This window comes from Triturus cristatus, chromosome 5_2 (assembly GCF_964204655.1).
Source record: "Triturus cristatus chromosome 5_2, aTriCri1.1, whole genome shotgun sequence".
NCBI lineage: Eukaryota > Metazoa > Chordata > Amphibia > Caudata > Salamandridae > Triturus > Triturus cristatus.
In genome coordinates this window covers 74,732,354-74,756,988 of record NC_140588.1, presented here as the reverse complement: position 1 = coordinate 74,756,988, position 24,635 = coordinate 74,732,354, and positions in this window count along the sequence as shown.

Genomic DNA, 24,635 nt, shown 5'->3' with positions numbered 1-24,635 from the left:
GAATTAACCTGTTACATCTTTGGAAGAGGGGCTAAACGATTAACTACCACAACGTATTGATCATCACCTTGTGTCAGAAGCCATTTTCGGCCGTGCTACAGGTTAGTCGAATTAGGCATTGTGCCATTACTTGGGATAATCCATATTACACCTATTCCCCCTTTCTAGTTATATAACTGACAAAAGTAAAGCATGCCACCACCATTACTTATCTTTGAATCCCTCTCCTTCAATCCAGAGGTCATTAATCTTCTCCATCCGCACCCTCCTTCTTCGTGGATATAGCCTATCCAGGGCTATTCTATTAATCGACTTGGGGCCAGATGAACGATCCTTACATTTTGCGACTCGCAAATCGCGTCGCTTTGCCATTCGTAATTTGTGACTTGCAAAATGCAATGTACAACAGTGTCACAGACACTCCAGGGATGGTGGCCTGCTGGGGTCAGCAGACCACCATGTCTGGGACTGCTTTTTAAATAAAGCAATTTTCTTTTTTTGCAAATGCAGCACAGTTTCCTTAAAGGAAAATGGGATCCATTTAAAAAATGCAAATTAAACTTTTCAGTTTCATTTTTTAAGGGCAGGCAGTGGTCCCTAGGACCACTGCCTGCTCTTAATTTTTTTTTCTCACACACTCACAAAGGGGAAGGGGCCTGTTTGCAAGTGGTTTACCACCTACTTGAAGTAGGTGGGAAACTGCTAGTGTTTTGAGGCCGCAAATGCGGTTGCAAAACAATTGTACATGGCAGTGAGTCTCGCTATTAGGAAGGGACGCCCCTTCCTAATATCGAGAGTCGCAAACGCTGTTTTGTGAGTCAGTGGCTCATAAAATAGCATTTGTACATGCCATTACCTTTTTTTGCATACGCAAACAGGCCAATCTCCCATTTGCGAGCGCAAAAAGGGGTTGTACATCTGGCCCTTGAAACCGGAGCATAATTTGAAGAAGAAGTGCTGAGGACCGATGATCTGCTCCAAATCCCACCGCTGGATTTATTGAATACCGGCGGGGGGGGGGGGGGGGGAATACTAAGGATGAGTAGCCTTGATTCCACCTCATGCCTCTTTCATCCACTACCACATACTCTCTGCCCCTCTATGTTTCATTTTAAGGTTCTTTTTTATGTCACTTAAGGTTCTCTTTTATCCCTGTTTTACTCCTATTGCACTGTTGTTCTGTCTTTCCCTTACTCCTCCATTACCTTTGTTTTTTTTTCTCTTGCTCTTTGTGTCAAAGTCTGATGAGGAACAATAATCGTTGGTTCCCAAAAAAGATTGCTGATGGGCCATACTGTGACATTGCATTGTCACTTTAAGGGGTGAGAACCATTTGGCATTAATGATTCCAAATGGAATGTATGTTGTGGAGCGCGCAGAGAATCGGATTTGGAGACGGTTGGAGGCATGTAGATGGGTGAGGTGATTAAACCTGACTTGAACCAGACTACGTGTGAAGAGACTTTCTTTATGTGAAGCTAAGACTTTACATTGGCGACGATCGTGGGAACATATAGGAACGTCACCTCAACATCCAGCGCTTAAGCTTCAAAACAGTAGATCTCGACACTGCACATTGGTGTAACATCGTTGGATTTTCGGAGAGTGGCTGCTTCGAGTGATTGAAGGGAGTTAACCCTTCGTTTTCATCCGTTTGACACCCGGAGTGACGAATTCTGCAAGGCTAAGGGGTGTGAGGAAAAGGAGCTGTTCGACGGAATCATGCGTTCCAGTGACGATGATTTAACTGTCCTGCATGCGTTCCAGTGACGATGAGATACTGACTCTGGGAGGCGTGTTTGTGACGTGAGCAAAGTCACCTGCGTATCTGCGACGACGTGCTCTGTTCTAATTGCGGTTCAATGACGAGATGTCATCCGTTGCCTAGGAGAGCGCGTTGATGTTATTTGTGCATGTCTAAGGGGCGAACGCACACAGTTTCGTCTGTTTTCGATGTATGCGCGTTGAAAGAAGGTCTACGTCTCTCTTCGACGCATGCGTGAGAGGATGCTCCTCTGTAAGTGTGAATAACAACGAGGGAATCCCTACTAGCTGGAGATCGTCTGGGGGTGTTACTCTGATGTCACATTCACCTCGAGCAACAATACAGGCAACTTTGATTGGAGGGTGAGCTAAGCACTGTATTTTGCTGTGTGGGGGCACCGCAAGGAGGGTGAAGTTGACAGTCATCAGATAGTTAAAAATAAAACGCTAGTAGTTTTTTTTTAACGTAGTCAAACAGAGACCGATGTCACATTTTCACGTTAAGATACAACAGTAAAATTTAAAGCACTGAAATCATTTATTTATAGCTCACTGAGTACAGCAGAAGATACCTGTTGAAGTGGTATATGGTTTAAAAAAAAGTTATTTAAAATGCAGAATGTTACGCAACCTCCATTTTTTTTGTCAAGTCCTGGTGAGCCAAGCATTAAATGGCAAAAGTGGAAGAAGATATTCGTGAATTATGCCAGAGTCTGTGGAACCAATCTGAGTGCGGAACGTAAGCACTCTCTCTTGTTGCATTGCTTAGGAGGAGAAGGACAAGAGGTTCTGGAACATTTACCTGATCTAACAGTCGCAGAACAGAGAAATCTAAATGAATATGAGATTTGTATGGAACAATTAGACCGTCATTATCTTCCACGGTTAAGTACCATCATGGAAAGATACCATTTCGGACTGCGTGAACAAAAGAAAGATGAGTCAGTGGAGGAATTTCTTTCTGCTTTGAGGAAACTAGCATCCTCATGCAAGTTTGGGGGTGCTACTGAAGAGAGGATAAGAGACCAGTTTGTTTTGAAGTGTGCTCACGACAACATTAGGAAAGAACTTTGGTTAAAGGATGAACCGCCCTTAGATGAGGTTATTACAATTGCAAAACAAGTGGAACATATGATGAAATGTGTGGATGAGTTGAATGTTGAGAAGAACAAACCCATTGCCAACAACACCAATGTTGAAGAGGTGGTATGTCAAGTGGTAAAAAAAGATTTAGAGGCAAAAGAGAGAGACAGATCTACGCAGGGTAATGAGAATGTACAAGGGAATTTTAGCAAGGCGACATGCTATAGGTGTGGGAGACTAGGTCATCTAGCGAATGCACCTTTTTGTCCGGCCTTAAAAGTAACGGGCAGTACGTGTGGGAGGAAAGGACATTTGGCAAAGTGTTGTAGAAGTAAAGTAAGAAGAGGAGATCAAGTAAAAATTCAACCTCAGGTTAAAGTTGTAACTTTTCAAGTTGATGTATTGGAAGCAGTTCATCCTTCTCACCCAGTTATCATTGAAGGTGTAGAATTAGAGTTTAAATTTGATTCTTGTTCTCATTTAACGATGATGAACGAAGACGTTTTCAAAAAACATTTCAGCTGCTCTGTGAAGCTTTTCAAAAGTGATGTGGCTCCGCAAGGTTACGGTGGGGCAACCATTAAAATGCTAGGATATTTTTTAGCAACGATAGAGTTGTGTGGACGAATGATTGCTGGAAAAGTGTATGTGGCTAAATCTGGGGATGCGCTGTTGGGTTGGCCTCATCAACGTCTTTTGGGGGTAACTCTAAATCCTAACATGGTTCCACAAGTTCAAATACAACAGGTTGATGATGTTGGTACTATGTTTGCAGAACAATTTCCTGAGGTATTTGAAGAGAAACTAGGGTGCCTCAAGGGATACAGACATTGCATCCGTTTAAAAAAAGGGGCGGTCCCAGTTGTGGCCAGGTGTAGAAGAATACCTGTTAATGAACAAATTGGTGTGAGAAAAGAAATTGAACGGCTGCTGGATTCAGTTGTCATTGTACCAGTGGAGGCAACAGAGTGGTTGGCTCCCATCGTAGTAGCCAAGAAGGCTAGCGGAGAGCTGAGACTTTGCATTGATTTGCGCTCTCTAAATAAGGAGGTGGTAGTAGATCATTTTCCGTTACCTAATATAGATGAGATGATTGGGTCTTTGGAGGGTGCGAAGTTTTTTACCACATTGGATTTAGCATCGGCTTATCACCAGGTTGAACTGGATGCGTCCTCTCAAGAATTAACGGCTTTTGTGACACCGATGGGTACCTATAAATTTTGTAGAATGCCTTTTGGTTTGGTCTCCTCGGCTGCAGTTTTTCAACGAATCATAAGTAGAATATTGAAAGGCATTGTAGGGGTCAGGTGCTATCAAGATGATTTGTTGATTTATGGAAGATCTAAGTCGGAGCATTACTTGAGGGTGTGTGCTGTGTTAAAACGGTTGAAGGAATCAGGTTTAACGTTAAAGAGGGAGAAATGCAGATTTGGTGTTGAGGAAGTGAACTATCTGGGTCATTGCATTACTAGTCATGGTGTTTTCCCAAAGAAGGAGTTAGTGGATACAATTGTGAACTTGAATGAACCTACAAACAAGGAGGAACTTTTATCTTTTCTTGGGATGGTAGAATTCTATAGTAAATTTATTCCTGGCTACGCTGATAAGACTCAGAATTTGAGGAGACTTACGGCCAAGAGTGTCATTTTTCAGTGGTCGGTAGAGTGTGGGAATGAGTTCCATTCTTTAAAAGAAGAGTTGATGAAAGCTCCTTCACTACAGGCATTTGTCCCTGGACAGGATACATACATTTTCACTGATGCTAGTATAAAGGGTCTAGGAGCTGTGGTGGTTCAAAAGCATGAGGGTGCAGAGAAATTAATTGCATGTGCCTCGAGGTGTTTGAGAGGTCCTGAGATAAATTATTCTGTAATTGAGAAAGAGTCATTGGCTATTTTTTGGGCACTGAGGAAATTTAAGAATCTGATCTGGGGAACTAAGGTAAAGGTTTTGTCGGATCATAAACCACTTAAAGAGGTGTTTTCTAAAAAGGGTTTGGATTCTATCTCCTCGAGAATTAGGAGGTGGATCATTGCTCTCCAGGAATTTGATTTTGAAGTTAACTACATTCCTGGGGTGGTCAACAAGTCGGCGGATTGTTTGTCTAGGCTAGTGGATCCAAATAGGTGTGTGTTCAATGAAGATGTCAGTAAAGAAGAGGATAGTGTCAATGTGTGTGAAGTAACATCAGGTGCCATTAATGAATCTGATTGGAAGGAGGAAGTGGAGAAAGATGGAGAAATAAAGAAGGTAATGGAAACATTGATTTGCAATGGTCGTTTGGAGAAACCATGGGCTTTGGTTGGAGATGAACTTTCAGTTAATGAGGGCTTTCTCACTCGTGGTACTAGGCTTGTTCCTCCTGCAGGCATAAGAGGTAAACTTCTTGGGTTAGCTCATGTTGGACATCTTGGGATCGTTCAGACGAAAGAGTTTGTGAGGCTACAGTTTTGGTGGCCAGGTATGGATCTAGAAATTGAAAGGTTGGTCAGGGATTGTGTGGAATGTTGTGCGAGTGATAAAGTATTGAGAACTAGGCAAATTCCTATGGTATGTAGAAAATTACCAAAATACCCTTGGGATGAGATAGCTATTGACATTGTTGGTCCTTTGCAAGATGTGAGTGACACTCCGTATCTAATTGTTGTGTTAGATTTGTATTCTAGATGGATTGAAGTGGGTGCAGTGAGAGAGATCTCAACGGGATGTGTCATCAAGTTTTTGGAAGGGATTTTTAAAAGGGAGAGTTTTCCCAATAGAATTCTTTCTGATAATGGGCCACAATTCTGTTCAAAAGAGTTTTTAAGTTTCTTGAGTGATTGTGGGATTGTGCAAAAAAGGAGTGCAATCTATCATCCAGAAACTAATGGTGCTGTAGAACATGTGAACAAAACTCTAAAGGAAAGCATACAACTTGCGAGGGTAAACAACTTAAACTGGAAGGAGGTTTTGCAGGAAAGAATAACTGCTTATCGCATGTCCCCGCATATGACTACGGGGAGGTCACCTTTTGAACTTTTCAAGGGTAGGACACCCAATTCTAAGTTATGTCCAGGGTGGATGAAATTAAACAAGGGTTTGGTTGATAATCAAATTGGGTCCTGGAGAGAAAGGGAGGTAAATAAACAGGTTGAGAGGAAGGTTTATTTTGATAGGAGAAAATCCGTGCAGTTTAATGAGGTAAAGGTGGGTGATTTGGTGAAGGTTAAAGCTCCTGTTGGATGTCAACCTGGTTCTAAGTTTACTAGGTGCAGGTTGATAGTCAAGTTGTTCAAAAATGCTGTCAAGACTGATGATGGCCGGATATGGAACAAAAATCGTATTGTGGTTGTTAATAACAATTTGTCTTCCTCCAAAGGGCAGGAAGTTCTCAACAATTCTTCTTGTTCTTTGTCGGATTCGTCTGGTTCCATCTCCAATAGGTCTTGTGAGGCATTCATAGGTCTTAGAGAAAGGAGTCAGAGGGTACGGAGACTCCCGGTGTACATGAAGGATTATGTGTAATTTGCTTCTTTTAGGAAGATTTGTAGGTTTACACATGTGTTAGTTGTTTCATATTTAGACTATGTAGTTCATAGGTATTTTATGTAAGTGTTTTTTTTTTTGTTTTGTTTTTTTGTTAAAGTTTTATGAAGAGGGGGAGATGTGTGACATTGCATTGTCACAATAAAATAATAAAGAGGGGAAGATGTGTGACATTGCATTGTCACTTTAAGGGGTGAGAACTAGGGGTGGGCGGAATTTGCGGAATTAACCTTCGCAAATTATCGCGAGAATGTTTAAAATTATCGCAAACAAGCAGAAATATCGCAAAGATGCGGAAGTTTTTTTCCAGCATGTTCGCGAGATTTTCTGCATGGTTGCGGGTCGCCAACTTACCCATGTGGTTGCTTGCGGGCGCGGCCATCTTGTTTTGAGTTGTTCTCGCGGTGCATGATCGCGAGAAGAAAGACGTGATCGCGCGACGCATGACGTCACTGCGGGCGCGAACTGTCGCGAGACAGCGCAAATGGCTAAAAACAATACAACATCTCATGGAGAACGCGACCGGATCAAGAAAACTTGTCAGCGAACGCAGGGATTCAGGTAAGGCGATCGCGCGCGCGCGAGAATGTATCATTTTACAGCGCGAGCAAGAAACAAATTATCGCCAAGCTGCGGAAACCGGAATTTTTGACATTTTCGCGCTCTCCGCGGAACGCAAAAATGTCAAATTATCGCAATTTCCGCGAACGGAACGAAATTTTTGCCCAGGCCTAGTGAGAACCATTTGGCATTAATGATTCCAAATGGAATGTATGTTGTGGAGCGCGCAGAGAATCGGATTTGGAGACGGTTGGAGGCGTGTAGAAGGGTGAGGTGATTAAACCTGACTTGAACCAGACTACGTGTGAAGAGACTTTCTTTATGTGAAGCTAAGACTTTACACATACCTGCAACGCCTGGCTCAAATTAAGTACTGCTGAGAGCATAGGAGCGCATCTTTCCCGAACTCCATCAGAAAGACATGCCACCGACGCCTCTGGTGGGTGTAAGTATAATGATGAATATAACGAGGAATACACTCAGATTTAGTCAGAGTGTTAGGTATATTTCCATGAGGTTGGAAAACACTAGTTTTGTATGTATATTTCTCCATGATGAAAGCTCTCAGGATCACCCAGCCCCTGTTAGAGCCCAGCCCCTGAAATTAGAGCTTCCAGGCACTATCATGGTCTCTCATTCTATTAAATACCAACAACACAGAACACTGCTGGAGCAGTCCTAGTATATCCCACTACGGTCTGGTTATACCCATTATACTCTGTGGTTGTGTGAAATGGTGTTCTTACCTGTGTACTGCTCCTGAGAAGGACCCGGCGAGCTGGCCTGAGTGCTGGGGACTCCTGCTGCCTCTCGCCCGTGTCTCCCTTTCGCTGCTTGCTGCCTGCTGCCGTGCTCGTGACGCTGGTGGTTGCGGACAGGAGGGGGGACTACACTGCCCAGCAGCACCTGGTGGGGCGGGGCGGACGGCAACGCCCACTGGACGCGCCTGGAGGCGCTACAAAAATCGCGCTCACCCTCGGCGGAGCGGGGGTGTTCTTACCTGTGTACTGCTCCTGAGAAGGGCCCGGCGAGCTGGCCTGAGTGCTGGGGACTCCTGCTGCCTCTCGCCCGTGTCTCCCTTTCGCTGCCTGCTGCCTGCTGCCTGCTGCCGTGCTCGTGACGCTGGTGGTTGCGGACAGGAGGGGGGACTACACTGTCCAGCAGCACCTGGTGGGGCGGGGCGGACGGCAACGCCCACTGGACGCGCCTGGAGGCGCTACAAAAATCGCGCTCACCCCCCGCGTCGCGGGACCGCGCGCGGGCAGCGCCGGGCTGAGCCCGGGCAGAGGGCGGGCCGTCTGTGGCCGTCCAGGGCTGTAAGAGGCTGGGCTGGGCCCCCGATTGACCACTCGACTTGGACATCTTATTGTGAGTAACGCGAGTTGAGACTCTGTGAACACCGATGGTATAAATAACCTTTATGTTTGTGACTCAATCAGCGCCCTGGGTGTGGAAGTTGGGTTTGTCATCTTTAAACGAGGCACAGTGTTAGTGTCGCAGAAGGTGGGTGAATAAAACAACCTACGATACTTGTATAGACATTGAACTGCTGTCGGGGGAAGCATGGCCGGCAAAACAAAGACTCGATCATTAAGATCTAAGCGTTGTATCGTCGAAGCTTCCCAGGGACAGAAAGAAGTTAATAGCCCGGTTTTCCTGTTATTATGCAGCCAACAGCCATCGATCGTATGCTAAAAAAAGCGCTAGGGACTGTATCTAGTGAAATTGAGCGTACCGAGAGACGTCTCTCTTTAACTCCTGACCTTGACCTTGCAGAAAGAACACGAGCCCAGGAGCAGGAGATCCTGATTATCTCACCCCCCAGCACCCTAGAAACCAGCGAGAGGGACATCTCATGTGCCCAATCTACGTTTATTAGTAAAAATAAGGAGGTAGGTTATACTAAACGCACTATCACACGCATAAAAAAGAAATGCGCTCCCAAAAAGCGAAAGATTATGAATAGTGTAGCCCCTTCTACCAATCCAATTAATAGAAACTCCTGTGGGATTGACCGCGCCACTCAGACAAGTCCACCGACAGATGTTCCAATCTGGCTAAACAAGATCATGTCAGATTTTCAGACCCAGGTAGAATTATTGATTATTAATCAATTAAAGCCGGTCACAAGCAGACTGGACAAAATATTAAGTGAGATAAAGAATAGAGTGTCTAAAGACCCCTTGATAGGTGTGCCAAGTACTCACACTAGCCCCTTAGTGACCAACTCAGTCACCAAAAGGGTGACCAATGCCAATGATAGTAGGAATACACATACAATTTTAGCACAAATTCATGGCCCTCCAACCTCGCACGGACAAGTGGCTAGCAAAGACACCTCTAGTGAGAGTAAACGGTGCTCTGACAAAGGTCCAGGGAAACAGAACGTAGATGCACAGCCTCTGCCCCTGGCTGGTCCTATAATTGATGTAGTTGCCCACGAAGAGAGGCCCTCCCCATACATAAGCAACTCCCCACGATAAACCTTCCCCCTGAGGCATTCCCGTTGGTTGTTGTGTTCGCAGGGGTTCCAGAACTTAAAGAAGCACAGAAGGAATCTCATGAGGAGTTAAAAAATAAACTCATCTTTTGGCTTAATCAGAATAAACCTATTGCCAACAACCAGGATGGGGAAATCCTCCTGGTTAGACGAGTGAACTGGATAGGGAGGAGCCCAAAAAATATTGAGGGAAACTGTATCATCGCAAACTTCAGGGACAGCAGGGTGGTTGAGCATATTCTGAGCCCGGGACCCTCTGGAAGTATGACAAGTATAAGGCCCCTGCCACTTAGTTTCTTTTACTCAAGGCATCAGGTATTAAATGAGGGACAGCATCATGCTTGGAGACACGTGGAGGGACGACATCCTGGCTTAAATAGAGGTCAGAATTTTTCCAAACAAGCTATGGGGGTATGGGATGGAGGACACGCATCCTGGGTAAACAGGTTCGCCCCACTAAGGTCACTAGAGGAGATTGATTGACTATTCGACTCTCACTCTTCTTTAGTACAGGCCGATATGGACTATCTAATATCTGACCAGGTAGGCCTGCTAGATGAAGTCACTTTGGGATATGGCTTATCCACTGAAGAAGGGCGGCCAGCATCTGGGGGGGACAGGCCCGGGATTTTAGTAAAAACTCAAGGAGCTTCAGATACTCTTGGTGCGGGTTATGTACAAACATCCCCCGAGTTAGTCACTACAGCCACTAAGCGAAGAAAACAGGATAGTGACACACAGACACAACCCCTTGGAAAGGATAACGGGGGGCGATTTATTATCAGCCAAGAATTGGAAGTGGCAGGGCCCGTTACCATTGAAAAAGAGGGTCTGAGAATTATATCGTGGAATATAGCAGGTATTGCAGGAAAATTTAACAACAAGGAATGGCAACAGTTTATGACCCCTTTCCATATCATCTGCCTGCAAGAAACCTGGGCCACGGATAATACTCACTTCCAAATAGCCGGTTATAAATGCTTTTTCGTACCCGCCCAGAAAACCCCCTCTGGCAGGGCCAAGGGCGGCCTGCTAACATATATTGATCTTATTATAGAAGGCAAATGGTCCAAGGTGGATTGGTTCACATGGAACATACAGGCCCTTAGGTTTAGAAACAAAGGGTTGGGTCTTGTTTTGTTCAATGTGTACAATGCCATTGCCTCGGATAATGATTTTTCTACTCTGAAGGAGTTGGATGCCAGGTTGAAACATGAACTCTCCCTAGCCCAGGGTGCTTTGGCCCCTCTGTTATTGGTCATGGGAGACTTGAATTGCCACTTGTGCCCGGGGTTGTTCCCCTTTAGTGCTAATTGGTCTAAATATCCCATAGAAAAGGGTCCCCATTTCAGCCACTCTCCAAGTGGCATGGAATGGGGTAGGCTGATTCATTCTTATGACCTTGAGCACACAGTTGATATGATCACCCTGGGTTCGGACAGCACTCTCCCCCCCCACTTTTAAGGGGAGAGGGTGCTCGTCCTATATAGATTACATACTTGCCTCGAGAGGCTTAAAAAGTCGCATTACCAAGGTAGATATCGAGTGGAGCCCATTTAGCGACCATAACCCTTTGGTTATGGAGCTCCTGTACCAAGGAAAACAAAAAACTAAGCCAGTGGATAGCACTACTATGGAATGTGTGACGGCACAGGGCAGAAGGCTTAAGTGGGCAAAAATAGATGGGCCCAGATTTTACAAAACCCTGATGGAAAAAGGCAAGTCTCTCATTGATGAGTGCTTAGACCCGTCGGTGGCTGGGGCTTGCCTTATAAAAGCGTTCAACCAAATAACGTGCCTGGTGAACAAATTATTGTCGGCCAAGGCACCTAAGAAACCTCACCCAGATTCACCAAAATGGTTCTATAGGGGTTGCACACGAGCACTGAAGAACCTAAAAATGGCCCTGAGGGGCAACCCGAGGGACCAGGCTGTAGTAAAGACTTGCAGGTCAGCTTACAGGAAGGAGCTAAAAAGACGGAAAGTCACACTGCAGGTGGAAGCATGGGCGGCCTTGAGGGAGGCATCCGAAAACAGGGATATTACTGAGTTTTGGAGACTAATAAACTCCCCTTGTTTTCAAGACAATAATGCCCCGGAGATCGCCTCAAATATCCTCCCCGAACAATGGATTGCCCATTTTGAGGGGCTATATAATCATGGGAAGGAGACTCTATTAAAGGAAAAGGGGACAAGCAATATGAGTAATGAAGTGGTCTTCTCTTTGGAAGAGATTAGATTGGGTATTGAGGGACTCACCAAGAACAAAGCCCCGGGCCCAGATGGGACCCCCCCAGATTTATTCTTGAGTCAAGTGGATCTCTGGGCCCCTATTGTAACTAGAGTGATAAACGCTGCTATAATGACCGCTTTGCCACGATCCTGGTCAACGGCAATTATAGTCCCTATTTTTAAGAAAGGGAGTAAAGATGATCCCCAATGTTATCGGCCTATCTCTTTGATAGATGTCACTGCTAAAATCTTGGGCAGGGTAATCTTGACCAGACTGACTGAGTGGGCTGATGATAATAGTATAATCTCAGACGCCCAGTATGGATTCCGGACTGGTAGGTCAACCAGCGACCAATGCCTGAACCTATATATGCTGGTAGCAAAGTACACCAAGACCAGCAATGAAGCTATGTATTTGGGGTTCATGGACTTGGCCGCCGCATTTGACCATGTCAACAGGAATAAGTTATGGGCAATAATGAGTCAGTTGGGAATTGACCCCGGGTTAATCCATATATTGAGGGAATTACATAGCGAAACCTCGGCTAGGGTACGGTACAACAAAGATGGGGGTTTGACAGAATCTTTTGGATGCACAAGTGGAGTGAGGCAGGGATGCATCTTAGCCCCTGTTTTGTTCTCACTGTACATTAATAACCTGGAACAATTCCTCAATAATTTGAAAGCAGATTGCCCAAGGGTCGGGACCCGTAACATTCCAGTGCTGCTGTACGCAGACGACGCGGTCCTGTTGGCACGGACCCCCAATAGCCTGCAGATCCTCATCGATGGGTTTGTTAAATTCATGGAGACAATTGACCTGTCTGTCAACTTAAAAAAATCATATGTAATGACAGCAGGCCATAGGCCACTGACCGGTTTCACCTATAGGATTGGCACCCATATCCTTGAAAGGGTGCAAACATTTTCATATTTAGGGGTGCTATTCGATGAATCTCTAAAATTCACATCCCTCGCACAAGAAAGAAGTGGAAAACTGGTGGCATCTTTTAGTGCAATTTCCGGCTATGGGAGAAAAGTTGGCCGGTGGAGCCCTGAACAAACAATAAACCTGTATGGTTCAATGTGCTGCCCAAAAACTATGTATGGTTCAGAAGTATGGGGTTTTATAAACTTGGATGGTATACAAAGGGAAGAAAACAAAATACTTCGTTCAATATTGAACGTTCCCAATTGCACGCCAGCTGTTATTGCCCATAAAGAACTTGGAAGACCCTACATAGAGGATTTGATCAAGTTCAGACCAATTCTGGCCTGGCTTAAATTATGGACGAATCCTGAAGCAGCACTGAGTAGGATGATCATGCAAGATTGCCAGGGAAGAGACAAATATCTGAAAATCCCATGGATCAGCTATATCAAGAACACTTTGGAAAATATGGGTCACCTAGAGATGTTTCTCAACCCTTTATCGATTATAGTACATGATAAATTAAAATTAAAGAGAAGTTTCCTGGAACTAAGAGCAGCGGACAGGAGCACACTAGAAGAGACTAAACCCTCGGTGAGCGCCCATAGCAGGCTTGTAACAACCAGGGGGTTGGAACCATACCTGTGTGTCCTTCATAATGCCCAAGAGAGGTTTTTAATGGCACGTTTTAGGCTCAATTTTTTACCTTATTTATTAGCAGAACCAGCTGGTTTTAGTAGGTCAATTGAGCAGAAGGGTGCCTGCGGCTGCGACAATAGGTCTCCGCAGGACACCCTTCATTTTGTACTTTTATGTCCTATTTATAGCCTCCCTAGACGTAGATTTTTGATAGGCATTCTGAAAAAGGAAAGATTTACTCGGGCCAAGGAGGCATTGATTTTTCTACAAAGGGCTAGTGACCCATTGACTCTATGTGCAGTGATAAGTTTTTTAAAATTTGCATTTAGACTTAGAGTCTCTAGAGGGTAGCTTTAATCAGGAAGACTGTAGAATTGGCAGTTTGTTAGTTTTAGGTAACCCATTTTTGAGGATTGTATGTGACTAATGATTTATTTGCACACTTATAGTATCATTCAATGTTCTGTAAACCGATTTAATATTGTTTTAATTGTATATATGTGGAATCTTTTATGATGATTTTTAACCATCGAATAAAGAACTATTGATTGATAGTCAGAGTGTTAGGTATATTTCCATGAGGTTGGAAAACACTAGTTTTGCATGTATATTTCTCCATGATGAAAGCTCTCAGGATCACCCAGCCCCTGTTAGAGCCCAGCCCCTGAAATTAGAGCTTCCAGGCACTATCATGGTCTCTCATTCTATTAAATACCAACAACACAGAACACTGCTGGAGCAGTCCTAGTATATCCCACTACGGTCTGGTTATACCCATTATACTCTGTGGTTGTGTGAAATGCCATCTTGCAACAGCTAGTTCTTTCAAACTTGATACATCATAAGATATTTAAATGCTAAATATGTAAAGTATGCAATCCCTTTAGGTATTTAACTTAATATCCCTCTTTGCCCCCAAATATTGATACGGACATTTAAACCTTTAGGGTGTGTATTTGAGGCTACTTGCATTCTTTTGATCCATCTTCCCGCCAATGAAGACATGTTCCATATCACGAACAGTTGCCCCAGCTCCATGTAGAACTCAGAGGCTTATTTACAAGCCCCTTGCACTGCCCGTGCACTTATGTGATAAAAAGTTGCGCATGGCGGAGCAAGAGGATTGTAAACAAGCCCCAGTGTGCCTGATTTTACGTGCTTATAATATCTAAAGTTTTTACATAGTAATATCACAAAATAAAGTGATGGACTGAGTTTTGAAACTTTTCAAACACTCACCCACAGATCTGGGTTTAATCCATTGTTATTTTGCTCGCCCCGTCACCCCAGTTTGGACCCTGCCATATGCAAATCGGTCTTGACCCTGTGCCTCATGGGAACAGTCCAGCCCGAACTACCGAGCCAGGTCCTCCCTGGACTGGAAACAAGCATCCTGGGACTGAACTCATATCGCTTGACAGGTGGTGAGTGGCTGAAACGTTTCAGCACTCCTTCCAACATCTTGTTGCGTTTGCTAAAGTTTTTGCATATATATATTTTATATATGCGTGAAATGCAGTCAACACACCTCAGAAACAGAAAGACAATCACTGCTCACAAGTTCTGACTTGCGCTGTCTGCAGCTCATGAATTAACTGGGACAAAGATGAAGTGAGGTGGAAAAGCCTCTGAAGTCCCGAGTCAGGGTCGAGTCACATAGCTGGCTCTAGCTGACAAGCCTAATTTTGTTTAGCATCTGCCTCCCTTCCCTCTATCACCCTCTAATCTCATTTTCAAAGACCTATCTTGGTGCAGCAAGGGGGGGATGCAATTGGTGTGAGTTTTTGGCGGTTTGATTACCCCTCCTGAGGCAGGGGAATGGACTCTTCACAAGAGGGGGTGTGAGCATGTCAGCTCATCTCTATTAATGCTGATTAATTGCAACTTTACAGTGGCTGTTATGTTATATGTTATAACATTTTATAAAGCGCATAGCTGCCCCAGCAAAGGGGCGTCCCACCACTGCAGTACTAAATACACCCTCATGTGCACCTTGTAATAAGACACAGACTAAGGGCCACTAGTGCACCAAACAGTGCTGACCATCACAACCCCCAGACCTAAATATGTTATTTCCTTTCCTATTGTTACCAAATATAGCGCCTCATGAGGGTAGTAAGTGCTATATAAATGCCTATAATGCAACTGAATTGCCTTTTCACTGACTGCAAAATGCAATGAACTGCAGCCCCACTTCCATAAAGCAAGTCTCTCTTCACTAAACTACAGCTGCCTGCGTAGAGAAGCAGCAACACAGACTATGAGATAAGGCTGGTCGTGCACAGGGGCAAACAGCTCACATCCAATACTTACAGCATTAGCCACACCCACACTGGCCTCACAATGGTGGAGGCACTTGGCAGAGCTAGATGACTCACTTCAGTTCAAAAACACATACCGCAGAATGCAGGCAGGGCTAGCTTTTAGCATGGGTGAGCTGGGCACCAATCATGAGAGGGGCAAACAAACAGTCTGCATAAAGGTCCTGCACACAACAACGTGCCCTACGTTGCTCCAGTGAATCTGTTTACGGTGTTTAAGCCTTGTTAACAAACGTGCTGCAGTCGCTGCTTTATAGCATCCTATCAGCCCTTCCCTGGCCTGCCATCTACTCTCAACCCCTGCCCCCATACATCAACACCCCATCTGCTCTCCAAGAAACAACTTAGAACCAGTCTGAGTGAGTTAAGTTGAAGATGATTCAGGTGAGCTGGGGAAGGGGCGGAGATGTGTGTTTAGAGGTAAGTCGCTGCCTTGATGTAGCCATCTATGGACTGACCTGAAAAAAGGTGCTGCTGCATCATTTATTTTATTCACCATCAGTAGCGAGGGCTGCACGTATATATTTGCCCCCAGGGCACTATTGGAGCAAGGGCCTGCCCTGAATACAGGTATAATTCAAACCAAGACTCAGGCAAGGCAAACACCTAATATAAGCCAACATTAACAAGTTTTACCCAATCACACACCTCTAAAAAATGTATTATTTAGTTGTGCGGTCCACAAGCTTTGTGTTGATTTTCATGACACATAAAATTGCTCTTGCCAGGATTAAAAAGATATTACCTCCCGCAGGCCCCTGTTGTGATGGGTACTTAAATACATTGACCGGTATTGGCATCAATGAAGTGGCAACATTTGTTTGCCAATAGCTCTCTTAGAGGTCGATTCACAGAACCAATCTGAGACAAAATCCTAAACTTACTACTTTTGGTATTCACAGAAGGCATTTAGTAGTAGTAAAGTTAGGATTTTGTCTTAAATTAGGATTTTGCCTTAGGTTAGGGGTTTGTCTTAAGTTAAACTGAAGTTAAACTTAAGTTTGTCTTAAATTTTGGTCTTAAGACAAAATCATAATTTAAGACAAAATCCTAACTGTAGACAAAATCCTAACTTTACTACTACTAAATGCCTTCTGTGAATACCAGAAGTAGTAAGTTTAGGATTTTCTCTCAGATTAGTTCTGTGAATCGTCCCCTTTGATCTTAATAAAAAGGGACCCTCTGGTCATCTTGCCAAGTTAAACACACCAGATAAACAGTATTGTTGTTAACAGCATGTAAATCGCATAGTTACCCCACAACAGGGCTTCCCTGTGCTAGACCCCAAAAACCGTATGGACAGTAGCTGCCTACAGAAAATAAAGTAAAAATGCTAGATGGAGAAGAGCCAGATCTTAAGAGATTTTCTAAAGAGAAGATGACACTGGATTTTCCGAATGAGGAAGAGGGAGAGAATTAACACCTGATTTAGTGAGTGGGGAAATCAAAAAGGCCCAGGATTGCCTTAAGGTAGCTCAAGAGCCCAAAACAAGTTCCTGCCACAGTCTTAGCTTGAGCCTCAAAAGTAAGATTATTGCCCATCCACACTCCTACATTTCTGAAGGAGGATTTGGGCTTAGGGGGCGGACCGAGGGTGGCTGGCCACCAATGATATCCACAAGAATGAACATGTTTGCCTAATAGCATTTTTTTCAGTTTTGCTGGGATTCAGGCGAAGACAGTTGTTATTCATCCATTGCCCCACCCCAAGCATTCCTTTATGAAAATTGACCGTGTCTTGCATATTGTTTCCAAAATGGAAAAAATAAGCTAGGTGTCGTCTGCATAGTACACCAGCATGAGCCCCAAACATTTAATAACCTGTGCCAGAGGCTGAACATATCTATTAAATAGGGTAGGACTCAATGAACAGCCCTGGGGAAGATCGTGGTGTAAGGCATTAGATTGGGAGGCATATCATGGAGAAATTACCTGGAATGAGCACTCCAAAAAAAAGGAGGCAAGCCAGGTCAGAGCGGACCCTCCTATGCTGATGTTTTGAAGACTCTGGAGCAAGATCTTGTGAGACACCATTTCAAAAGCAGCACTCAAATCAAGCAGGATCAGGGCCGAAGATCTGCCACCATCTAAGGCGACACAGAGGTTCTCAGTAAACGCACAAGGGGCAGATTCTGTGCTCTGTGCAGACCTGAAGCCATTTTGGGAGGTGTTGAGAATATGATTGTCTTCCAAAAACATAGTCAGGAAGACATTGACCTGTTTCTCTGTGACCTTAGAAAGGAAAGGTAGAAGGGAAATAGGAGGAACATTTTCTGGCTTTGAGGCATCCGAAGAAGGTTTTTTCAAAAGTGGGATAACCTAAGCATTCTTCCAGGTGCTGGGCTCAGAGGCAGAGGACAGACAAAGGTTCACAATGTCTAAGCATGGTGGGAGAAGAAACTCCTGTAACTTAATTAAAAAAACAGGATTAATGGGGTCCACTGGTGAACTGGATTTTACTAAACTAAACTGGGAAAGAAAGGAGGATGAATTCAAGAGTGATAGTGAGTTCAACAAAACTCTAGGATTGGTGACAGCTGGCAGCACTGTAAAATCAGTCCTGACATCAGGATCTGCTGAAGAAAAATGAGAGTAGATTTCATTGACCTCACCAGTGAAGTACTGTGCTAATTTCTCACAGTGTGAGAGAGGCTTCAATGGCATTAGTTGCAAGCACAGGTTTTGTGAGGATATTTACTAGATTAAAAGTTTGTTTGGCCAGATTACTATTAATGCTAATTTTAATTACAAAATATTGGGCACTGGATATCACAATACATTTCTGATAACTTTCAATATCTGATCTGTAGGAAACTTTAAGTAGAGAATCATAAGTTTTCTTCCAGGTGCATTTCAAAGTCTTACAATGCTTTTTGGCCAGGACAAGGGTCTCAATGAACCAAGGGGCTGCAGGCTTCTTCTTTACAGGAAACTGTCTAACGGGAGTGAAGGCGTCTAGAGCTGAAGTAAGTCAAGATTGCAAGGAGCTATTAGCTTCTTCCCCATTAGGGACCAGATGGGGGTGGTTTGCTGGAATAAAATGTCCACATTTTTGCAGGTCTAACTTGTGTGAAGGGCGTTTAAGGATTGCGACCGGAGACAAAAAATCTGGGGAAAATAAAATGGTCGCTCCAAATCATGGGGAGGGGGGCGGGGTCTGCAGGGTGCTAAGATTAGAAATTACTGGGTCCTGGAGATTGCTGGCGGAATGTGTGGAGCTCGTGACTAGTTGAATTAGCTACATAGCAGCAAGGTCATCTATAAAACTGGGGATCTCATGATGGTGTGTCACATCGAGATGCAGATTAAGGTTTCCAATAATGTTAAAACTTTCTAGCCTAATAACCAAAGATGCTATAAAAGTGATCAGCGCCTCCCTAAATGCTTTGGAGGGACCTGGAGGACAGTAAATTAAAATCCCTGAGAAGGTGAAGTCATTCAGGGAGATTTTAAAAAGGGCACTTTCACAGTCAGAGATACAACATAGTATCAGACTGCAGGCCAGTGTATCTTTGTAGTTAAATGCTATGCCGCCTCCCCTATCACTCGGTCTATTGAGGGCTCTTCAAACATGACCAAATACAACATAGGGCCTGGATTTTAAGAGGGTAGACAGATTTTTCAGAGGAAAGGCTAATGACGTGAGGATGAGGATATCTACCTCCAACCAGTCTCTGGAAATATGTCCAGTATAGGCCAGTCCTAAAGCCCCCAACCTTTTAAGTTTCCTAAAATGAACTGCATTCAGTCAATCCACCAACACATACACTTAACCACAGCATGTGAGTAAAGGACACTCATAAAAATAAGTGAAAGAGTGCGTAGGCACCTCACGTACGCAACACCAGGGAGGCTACCGGCAGATTCTCACCAGCATGCCCACGTTTGTCATCATTGGTTGCCTACTCACTTATAAAACAGAATCGTGTCCAGCAAGAAGACAGAAACAGTTGAAAAGAGAATTTAATTATCTCCAAAACAAAAACCCCGTGATTTATAAAGGACAATGTGCTCCTTCAGTTAAAATTGAGGTAAGACTCACAGTTAGATTTGCCCTCTGTATTCATAAGCGTGAGCTTACTCAAATTTAAAAGCACTGCATGTTGCAAACCTTGTCAAACAGTAGCCAGGTGGGAGCGCTAATATAGATTCCACTGTTGTAGACTGGCCCAGCTAAGTTTCAGTGAGAAATAAAATGTCAGGCACATTGTTATGATTAAAATCAAATATGTCCGCATGGTGATGATCCAGAGAACAACAGTTTATGCTATACAGCTTGAAAGCAGTGATTTTAGAAAAGGGAGCAAGGGGGAAAGGGTGGTCAAGTGGTATGCTGAAAGGGCTTAAACTCAAAACTGTAGGAGCTGAAGGATAGATCCTTCAGAAGACCACAAGTGCACACCACATGGGCAAGGGGGGGGGCCTGAGAGCATGGGGTCCAGCTAAGGAGCATCTAACCTGTGATAGTCAAGAGGGGCAGAGTGCCTTGCACCCTGGTGCTGTCCAGGCGTGGACGGGCACAGACGGGCTTGCCTCGGGCTCCATGAAATGCCAGGGAGCTCTGACATGCTCCTCCCAGCTCATCACTGATTGGTTCAGGGGGAACAAATCAGAACCAGCAATAGAGTTAAAAAGAAAAGTGCAAAAAGTGTCAATTAAAACACAGAGCAATTTAAAGTGCAATGTGTATAAACGTTACAAAAACAGCAAGCCGTTAAAACAAATGCAGGGATAAGGCTCACCCAGAAGGGGCAGCATGTAGCGGCAATCAGCATCATTACAATGCAGTACTTGAAGGAAGTTTTCTACCATCTCTTGGGCTCAATGGGTAGCCAAGGGGGAGGAGGGAGAAGGGTAGTGTGTGCAGGCAGTAGTGTGTAACCACATTGGGGGTGTAGAGGGTTAAGCCACTCCCTATATCCAAGCTTGATTCCTCCTGTCTTAGTACCATAGCTCACAGATAACAAAGCAATCGTTCTTTGAGGCAGAGTGAGGTGCAAAGATTTATCTTCTTTTGTTTGCAATTCAGATCAATCTTTTGAAATCTGTTAAGATGGCAGAGCAAACCCTGAAATAAAGGACTAATGCTCAAAGAACCATACTTTGGGTTCCGGAGTAGCACGAGCTTCAGTTCCTCGTCAGGGGAAGGAAGAGCTATATGAATACAATCACAATTGCAATAGCCTTCGCTAGTGGTACCCAGGGCCACCTGATCCTTGTTGCAGAGAAGGACCAAAATATGTGGTGGGGAAATTGTAGAGGCTTTATTCATGACATACACCACCACAGGGTCTAGTCAGCTGGAGTTAACTATGGAATCTTCCAAAGCAAACAACCCAACAGGGTCAGGACCGGAGGGGGAAAAGGTTAAACCAATGAAGGTAAAGAAAACACTTGACTAAACCATGTGGCAATAAAAGGCATTGTTTTGGGGGAAATCTGCAGATAATGCAGCAGATGATGGATTATGTAGTAGTTTGTTTTTAAATATTAAGAGAATTAGATTGGCAGCCCCACCATGCATGTTTGATTGCAGATTTTTAATGTAAGACAAATAAAAGACGCAGTTTTGCAAAGCATTTCTCAGCTGGAATTTGTATTTGTTTATAATTTGCTCAAAAGGCTACACTGGACTTCTTGTCCACATTCAGAGCACCTCCTATCTGTCACAGTCACGATCAGCAATGAGGTAGCACGTGTTAAATACATTCAAGACACAAATTGAATTAGTTTACCACAGCATTTTCTCTTATACTTGGCTAGTGATTTGGCTAAAGCTTGGCTCCCCCCATTAATTTTCTGGCTTGCCCACTTCAAGGTATATATATATAAACTTAGACAGTGCAAAGACAACAAAAAAAAGCAGGGCTTCTGCACTTTGCTGTTGAATTGTGCTTACAATTGCACAGTCCCGTGCTCTTTATATTTAAACTGAAAATAAATTCCGGCTTGTTTGGATATTGGCTGCTGTTTTAGTGCCACCTGCTGGCCATCTGGTGGTAAGGCACGTGAAGCCTAGAGAGTTCCAATTCTCCAAAGACTAGGATATAGTCCACAGTGTCTCTTAAGAAAATAAATGATTCATAAGTAGCCAGTAATAATTCAAGAGAGCCTGGGCACTACTGGCAGAAATGAAATCCTCTAAATTGCAGTGATGTATAGCCAGGATGCTAATGCGTATCCCTTGTAAGATGTATTTCAGAGGCGAGAACATGATTTGGCAATTAGGATTTCGTATCAGAGAGGGATTCATCTCGGCCGAACAGTTAATAGATCATTGCGCATCGGTTCTTTGTGCTCCTGTTCTTTAAAAATGCAACGTGTCAAAAGGATTATTTAGCATAAAAGCCATCCTTTCTGGGCTTCCAATTTCAATCAGGGTGTCCAACATCTTAAAAATAATGTCACCATATACACTCTCTGCACTTTATCGTAAACATTTTCATGTATATACAAAGGTAGACAAAGATGATATTGCTGATAAAAGTAGGAGATTTTTAAAAAATCGATAGAAATTGGATACATATGTATAATATGCAAAAATAGAAGCAGAAAACTCTGGGTAGTTCTCAAGTTTAGGTGGAAAGCCTAATTAATATAGGTTACAATGACTTTATAGTTCTGAGTTTACTCACACAAAACCATAGAAATTCAGCAGTTATAGTTATTGTTCACTCAAGTAACTATAACTCACGCCCCCACCATGCACAGTTCTCTCATCAATCATTTTATTGCAATTGTTGCAGTGAGAAGATCAATTATGCCATAGAAGGTGTCATCAATGATGTAACGTGGAGTAATTAGCAGTGCATGGTGAGGGTGCAAGTTATAGTTACCTTAGGGAGTGAGTTTAAGTTATTTGCGTTAACTATAACTGCTGAATTACTCAGGTTCTGTATGAGGAAATTCAGAACATAACTGTAACATCCCTGTAACCTTTGTTTTTTTCAGTGAATTTCTATGGGTTATTTAGCACGCACATTAATATAACCTACGGTCAGACCCTGGGGCCAACCGTGCCGCAAGCACCCAAACCCAAGCTACACACGGCCTTTTGCCATACGCAGCATGGGGGTGGATGCAGTATGTGGATTGTTTTTCTTCATTTTTCTCTGCATCCCTGATAGATCCAGGAATCCACGGACGGGACAAAAAAAACTTTCAACACAGCAGTTGAAGTGACTAAAGAATAAGTTTTGAAAATTTGATGGTGATGTATCAGGAGGTTTGCTAAAGTCATTGGCAAAACAAAAAATGCTCTTCCTATGGAAACTTCGGTTCTAACTGTAGCTACCTACTGTCTAATATATATTACCTACTGGCGGTTGCCAGTAGGTAGTTTTAGTTAGGACCTAGTTTCCATAGGAAAAGCGTTTTTTGATTTGCCAATAACTTTGGCGCCGTTTGACGAATCTTCACAAAATTTTCAAAACTAGCGGGGCGCTCCGGTCAGCTCCTGTCTTGAGAGATGCGGGGTGAATCGTCAAGCGGGGGCCGAGAACAAAGGGGGTCCCAAAACGCGTTTTCCCAATGTTATTTTCCATAGGAAACTTTAGACAATGCTACAGCCCGAACTGCTGAACAGAATTAAACCAAATTTGGTAAAAAGGTAGTCCTTGGTTCAGAAAGAGCCCTTTTTGTTAAATGGTGTAAATCCGTTCAGTAGTTCCTGAGGAATTACAAAAAGAAAATGTTTCGATATCTATTTGCCACGGTGGGTTCGCTAACACTCCAGAGCACGATCTTCATTCTCATTGGCTGCGAACACTCCAAAACAGGAACCGTTGACAGCCATTTTGTGACTCGGTTACCGAGTCAGAAGAAATCTGCTGAAAAAAAGGATGAAAAACAAGATAAGGAGGCAGGGTAGGAACACCGTGACCCCCTACGCCTGCTCTGGGGGTCCCACTAGGACCCCCAGGGACCCAATTTATTAGCTTTTTAAAATAAAAATAGAAGTCGCGCAGAGTGCACATCTTCGGGTGAGAACAATAAAAAAACAGAGTCTGGGGTTATTAAATAAGGGGTGGGGGACTCAGGGGCTCCCTCAAGCCCCGGGGACCATCACCTCCCCGGGGCTTAAGAAATGAAGAAGGGGCGGTGCAGCCCCCCTCCAGGAGCCCATAGTGACCCTGGGGACCACCACCCCCCAGGACCGGCTCCTGTAATCTCCTGGGGTGCCCACCCCTGGGACATTTCTGTTTGCTATGACAGTGCGGGAGTATGGCTTCCGCCCTGTCATAGCAAACGCTGCTTTGCTAGATTAAAGCAAGAGTAGGCAAACCTGCTCTCGCCTCAATGAAGCAAAGCAGGATTGCAATGCCAGCTCCCGCAGGAGGTGGGGAGCCGGCAGGACCGTGGGGGCATTGGGGCTCCCCCCACGGTCCCAATCAAAGAGGCCGAGCCCCGGGGATGGGGTCCCTGGGGCCAAAAATGGCCCCCCTTTTATAAAATTTTAAAAAACCATTTGGGCATGCCCCGGGGGATGGGGTCCCCGGGGCGAATATAAAATAATGGTAATGATGGTTTTTTTTCGCCAAACTTTGGAGTCGTGACCCTAGTGCGATGCTCAGCGCGGCCCCCTAGTGTAAACGTGATGGGTGCGCGGCTCTCAGCGTGGCCCCCTGGTGTGAACATGATGGGTGCGCGGCTCACAGTGCAGCCCCCTGGTGTGGACGTGATGGGTACGCAGCTCTCAGTGCAGCCTCCAGGTGTGAATGCTATGGGTGCGCGGCTCCTTTAGTCACGCAGGATGTGCGACTCCAAGCAAAAATAATTAAGATATTTTTATATAAATCTAGGTTATATGTTGGGTTATTGGGTGGCTCTAAAAAGAGCCCTTGTTTTCATTACGAGATTGATGTAAGTGCGGATGCAGAGCTTCTGGTTGTTGAGAAACACTCTGTTCCCTTTGGTAAAGATGCAGCACAGCTATGCGGTTTGAAAGATGATCATATAAGGTGATAATAATTAGGTCTCTTTTATTAGTTGTACAAAAGGTAAAGTTAAATGATACCATATATTTTAAGATAGAATGATGAAATAAGGTGCTGTTAATTAGGCTTTTTTTGTAGTTGAG